The 6,171-nt window shown below is 41.4% G+C and overlaps 1 pseudogene; it reads left to right on the forward strand.

The window, feature by feature from the left end:
* Positions 1–4,805, forward strand: part of LOC129082269 (60S acidic ribosomal protein P0-like) — a 53,263-nt pseudogene extending 48,458 nt beyond the window's left edge.
* The last annotated feature ends 1,366 nt before the right edge of the window (positions 4,806–6,171 follow it).

Raw genomic sequence — 6,171 nt, forward strand, 5'->3', positions numbered from 1 at the left:
CCTAAATGCCCATCAGTAGATAATTGGATCAAAAAACTATGGTACATTTACACAATGGAATACTATGCCACAGAATGAAAAAAAGAACTACTACACTTCACAACAGCATGGATGGAACTAGAGAGCATTATGCTAAGTAAAATAAGCCATGGGGCAAAAGACAAATACCATATGATCTCACCTATAAGTGGAACCTAACCAACAAAACAAAGATGCAAAGAAAATAAGACCAGCGACACTGAAAAAAAAAAAGTAAAGAAAAGAAACCAACAGAGACAAGAGGAAAGGAGGGAGGGGTGGGCAGGGAAAAGGAAGGGAAGGGGCAAGTCAAGGAACATGTAGCAAGGACTCATGGACAAACCCAAAGTGGGTAAGGATTGAGGGAGGGAGAGGGGGGAGGGGGTGGGGAAAGTTGTGGGGGGTGGTAAGCAGAGACAAATGTATTTGAAAAAATTTTTAAAAAAGAAAGAAAACCACATAACAGTGAATCTTATGAACTAGCCAAATATTGTAAAGTGACTTTTCCTAAAACCACTCACAGAATAATATGACACCAAACATTTACAGTTCAAAAACACCTGAACATCAGAGAAGTTCTAAAACCAAAGAAGCAAATAGAGTAGATACATACTATCCCCTGCTCTGGGGTGAGGGCATATTCTGCTATGCTGTTAACCAGCCTATTTCTTGACCCAGATTGTAATTATATGGGGATATTTATTTAATGATAATTCATTGAGCCATACATTACAATAATGTTGACATGTCCACTTTCCTATTATGAATATTATTCTTCAATTAAGATATTTTTTAAATAAGAAGAAATAACATACACACACACACACACACACACACACACAAACAAGCAACAGCTGGCTTCAGTGACCCCCAGGCCCAGCACTAGTAGCAGCCATCTCAGATTACTTTTTAGCTCAGGAAGGGTGGCCCCAGGCAAAACACAGGTGGGGACTGACCTTGGCCTGCACCACCCAGGAAACCCTAGGGCCAGCATACCCAGTGGACAGCTACAGGCCATGTCAGAGCACCACCACCCTGCCCCTGCACAGCTGATCCTCCACAGATGGCGGATATTTGTGGTCAGTGGTCACAGGTAGTCCTTGCAGCTCACTGGCCTGGGAAAATCCCTCCATTGATTTTCCAATAGCATCCAAGGCTCAACTACAAGAGAAGGGTGTACTCAGCCTACACAAAGGTTGCACCTCAAATACCTAGCTTGGATGATAGGGGAGGCTGTGCCTTTAGACCCTATAGGACCCCTACTACATTAGGCCACACTACCAAGACACAGAGTCAAAGCAGCTCTACCTAATACATAGAAACAAACACAGGGAAACTGCCAGAATAAGGAGACAAAGAAACATGGCCCAAATGAAAGAACAGATCAAAACTCCAGAAAAAGAACTAAATGAAATGTAGATAAGCCATGTATAAGATACAGAGTTATAAACAGTATAAAACACTGTTTTAAAGGATGCTCAAGGAACTCAGTGAGGACCTCAGCAGCATAAACAAGACTCCGTCAGAAACAAAGGATACACTAACTGAAATAAAGAACAATTTACAGGGAAATAACAGTAGAGTGGATGAAGCTAAGAATCAAATCAATGGTTTGGAACATAAGGAAGCAAAAAACAACCAGTCAGAACAAGGAGGAAAAAAGAATCCAAAAAAAATGAGGATACTGTAAGTACCTTCTGGGACACCTTCAAGAGGTTCAACATATGCATCATAGAGGTACCAGAAGGAGAAGAGAAAGAGCAAGTAATTGGAAATCTATTTGAAAAAAATAATGAAAGAAAACTTCCTAATTTAGTGATGGAAATAGACATGTAAGGCCAGGAAACACAGAAAGTCTGTCCCAAACAAGATAGATGCAAAGAGGCCTGCTCCAGGCCACATCATAATTAAAATGTCTAAGGTTAAATTAAGTTAAAATGTTGGTGTGACTCAGTGGATTGAGCGCTGGCCTGCAAACCAAAGAGTCGCTGATTTGATTCCCAGTCAAGGCACGTGCCTGGGTTGCAGGCTGGGACCCCATTTGGGAGTGTACAAGAGGCAATCGCACATCAATGTTTCTCTCTCTCTCTTTCTCCTTCCCTTCCCATCTCTCTAAAAATAAATAAATAAATAAAATCTTTTTTAATAAATGCCTAAGGTTAAAGATAAAGAGAGAATCTTAAAAGCAGCAAGAAAAAAGCAGGTAGTTACCTACAGAGGAGTTCCCATAAGACTCAGGTGATTTCCCAAAAGAAACTTTGCAGGCTGCAGGAGATTGACAAGAAATATTCAGAGTCAAGAAAAGCAGGGACCTACAGCCAAGATTGCTCTACCCAGCAAAGCTATCATTTAGAATTGAAGGGCAGGTAAAGAGTTTCCCAGACAATAAAGAACTAAAGGAGTTCATCATCACCCAACCATTATTATGTGAAATATTAAAGGGACTTATTTAAGAAAAAGATCAAAACTATGAACAATAAAATGGCCAAAAATACAAATCCATCAACTATTAAATCTAAAAAGCAAACTAAGCAAACAAGAAGAACAGAGACAGAATCATTGATACGGAGAGCATTTTGATGGTTGCCAGATGGGAGGGGAGTATGAAGTAATGGGTGAAGAGGTGAGGGGATAAAGAAGTACAAATAGGTAATTACAGAATAGCCATTGGGATGTAAAGTACAGTGTAGGAAATGGAGTAGCCAAAGCACTTCTACACATGGCCCATGGAAATGAACAATGGTGGGGGAATTGCCTGAAGGAGTGAAGGGTGCTGCATGGGGTGGGGAGTGGGGAAAGGGGAAAAATTAGGACAACTGTAATAGCATAATCAATAAAATATAATTTAAAATAGAAAACAAGAACAGAAATAGCACTGATAAAAAGAAGAAAAATATTCTGTACCAAATTTACATGAAATTAAAGGATTTATAAGTTTAAAAAAAGTAAAGAAAATGGAGAAAATTGCACCAATCATCCACATGCATGCCCTTTTCTTCAGTACATGCATTTGGATTATCAGTGCAGTTTTGTTGTGGGAAGAATGGAGTAGCAAACATTAGACATTGCCTTTCCAAAATAAATTATGCTGGCTGTCAAAGGTAAGAATGCTCACATAAAGTTTTGAAGTGAAGAATGATGATTGTAATAAAGGTCATTTCTGTGATTTCAGAATGTTTGTTCAAGTGACATCTGGAAGCAAATTTTTAGTATCTTGAAAGACCTGAATCAATCACTTCAGGCCCAAACTATAAAAATTCTTAGCATTGAGAATAGGCTGTCCAGACTCCATAAAACAACCAAGCTATATTGCTAATGGCTCAGGTGCTAAGAGCTGGACTCATTCTCAACTCTTCACTGATTGGTGAAATAGGTCAATGGCATATGGTTGATTGAGCATGTTTAAAACTCATACCCCAATGTTGCAACAGAACATGAAGAAATTATTTTCAGGGCTATCTGCAACCTAAGAATGGATTAGGCACCCACCCATTCACCACTATCTTCCAAGCTGAAACAGTCCATCCCTCAGCTTCTGAGCAGGACAAGTCCATTAACAACTAAAGGGTGCTAAGATCATCCTAGGGAGAAAACTTCTCATAGTTTTTGGAAATACTTGACAAATTCACCAAACACTTGCCATTTGCAATGATCTATGCCTTTGAATGAGGATGCTCTAATTCATTAGAAATAAGGAATAAGAAAGAAAATCAATGGTAACTTCATCCATGCATCCATCCATTTACTTCCTAGCCAGATGTACTCTCTGTAAAAATATTACAAAATATTATCCCTGTTACTAATATGAAATATATTATTTAGAATGTTAATGTCTCCTCTTACCAGGTATCTTTGTGAAAATGACAATGTCTTTAAACCTGTGTGACAATCCCAAATATACCCCAGTGGTGCCCAGTGAGGATAGGGATACCTGGAAGCCCTTTTCTTCTTTAAGATTTACTTCTTGGATGACTATCCAAAATACTTCATTATGGCAACAGACAATGAAGGCTGCAAGCAGATGCAGCAGATCTGCACGTTCCTGAGCAGTAAGGCTGTGGTCCCGATGGGCAGGAATCACAACGTGCAAGGCCATCCCAAGCATAGGACAACAACCCAGCCCTGGAGAAATGTGGGTATTCTGTGCAGCAGGGAGAACCTCACCTGAGATCAGGGGCATGCTGCCACCCGTGCTGGTGCCATCGCCCAGGGTGAAGTCACTGTGGCAGCCCAGAACACTGGACTGGGGCCTGAGAAGATGTCCTTCTTGCAGGCTTTAGGCCTCACCACTAAAATCTCCAGAAACACCATTGAAATCCTGAGTGACCCCCAGCTTTTAAAACCGGAGACAAGGTGGGAGCCAGTGCAACCACACTGCTGAACATCTCCCCCTTGAGCTGAACAATCAGCAGGTGCTTGACAATGGCAGCATCTGCAGGCCAGAGGTGCTTGACATCCCAAAGGAGCCTCTGCATTCTCGCTTCCTGCAGAGCATCCAAAATATTGCCAGGGCGTGTCCACAGATTGGTTAGCCAGCTGTTGCATCACTACCCCATTCTACCATCAATGAACACAACTGGGTACTGGCTTTGCCTTTGGAGATGGATTACACCTTCCCACTTGCTAAAAAGTCCAAGATCTTCTTGGCTGATCTGTCTGCATTTGTAGCTGCTGCCCTTATGACTGCTGCCACCACTGTTGCCCCTGCTGCTGCTGCAACCCCAGCCAACGTGGAAGCAAAGGAAGAGTCAGAGGAGTGGGACAAGAACATGGGATTGGATCTCTAACTAACACCAACACAGCCAGCTTTATTTGTGAAACAAGAAAATAGAGGCTTACGTCTCTTAAAGTTAATAAAAAGGTTAACAAATATTTTTATTTAAAATTGTGATAAATCAGGTTTTTCTGAAATTGCCTGACTGTGCACAGCATACCATTAAATGGCTCATAGAGGAAACAAAAGTCCCAGGAACATCAGTATCTGCTCCTTTGAACAGCCTTTGGGGAGTCAGCAGAGTTGAGGGTCTTATCACTTGGCTTCTGTTAGCTTTTAAGCCCCAGGGGAGGCTGGGCCAGGGGAAGCCTTGTACAATCCTTAATCCCCTTCACCTCTTCTTTTCCCTTTGTCCCCCTTCCTCAGGCCTGAACAGGAACATCCAAAACACTTAGCATTCAGATGGTGACTTTCCATCCAAATGTGAAGCAGGTAGTCATCAGTTAAAGGCCTGGAGGACAACAGCAGCTCTCAGAGGAGGAAAATGGCCTCTACTCCATGACTGTGAGCCCAAGTGAGGTGGGACAGTTTTGCTGATGCTGCAGGCTGCCTTGTATTGTGGCATTTCTCAATTGTTTTTTTATCTGCAACTCTCCATAAGAAATATATTCCCTAACACAACCCAATACATACACATATGCATGTATAACAGAACAAAAGTTCCCCAGATCAATACTTCCCCATCCACTTTGAAAAGCACTCTGATATTTTCTCTTATCTTCCATTTGCTCTGTCCTATTTCATTATTTAAAATGTTGCTTAAATGGAGAACAGATCACTAGTTTTCAGGGGTATGAACAGAATGGGTGGGAGGAGAAGAAGGTGACTATAAGGAGGTAACATCAACTTTTGTGGTGAGGGATAGCTCTGTATCTTGATGGTGGTGGCAGTTACACAAATCTACGCATGTGACAGAATTACACACATGCACATAAAGGTGTGTATGTAAAAGCTGGTGAAGTCTGAGTAAGGTCACTCATCTGTAGCAGTCAAATGTATTAGGCCAATGTCAATTTCCTAGGTTTAATGAAATACTATACTCATGTGAGATGCTGCCATTGGGGAAGCTGGGTGAATGACTACATGAGACCTCACTTAGGACCAATCTGAACTATTTTTGCTACTTCTTGTGTATCTCTAATTATATCAAATACAAAAGATTTTTAAAATGTTACTCAAGCCCTGGCCAGTGTGGCTCAGTTGGTTGGAGCGTCATCCAGTAACTGAAAGGTTGTGGGTTTGATTCCTGGTCAGAGCACATACCTAGGTTGCAGGTTTGATCCCCAGTCCAAGTCAGGACACTTACTATCCCAGGTCCAGGTGCCTATAGGAGGCAGACAATTGATGCTTCTTTCTCTCATCAATGTTGTTTTCTCTCC

The sequence above is a fragment of the Pteronotus mesoamericanus genome, unplaced genomic scaffold (genome assembly GCF_021234165.1).
Source record: "Pteronotus mesoamericanus isolate MK-2021 breed Mesoamerican mustached bat unplaced genomic scaffold, CSHL_Meso_final scaffold_125, whole genome shotgun sequence".
In the NCBI taxonomy this organism is placed as follows: Eukaryota; Metazoa; Chordata; class Mammalia; order Chiroptera; family Mormoopidae; genus Pteronotus; species Pteronotus mesoamericanus.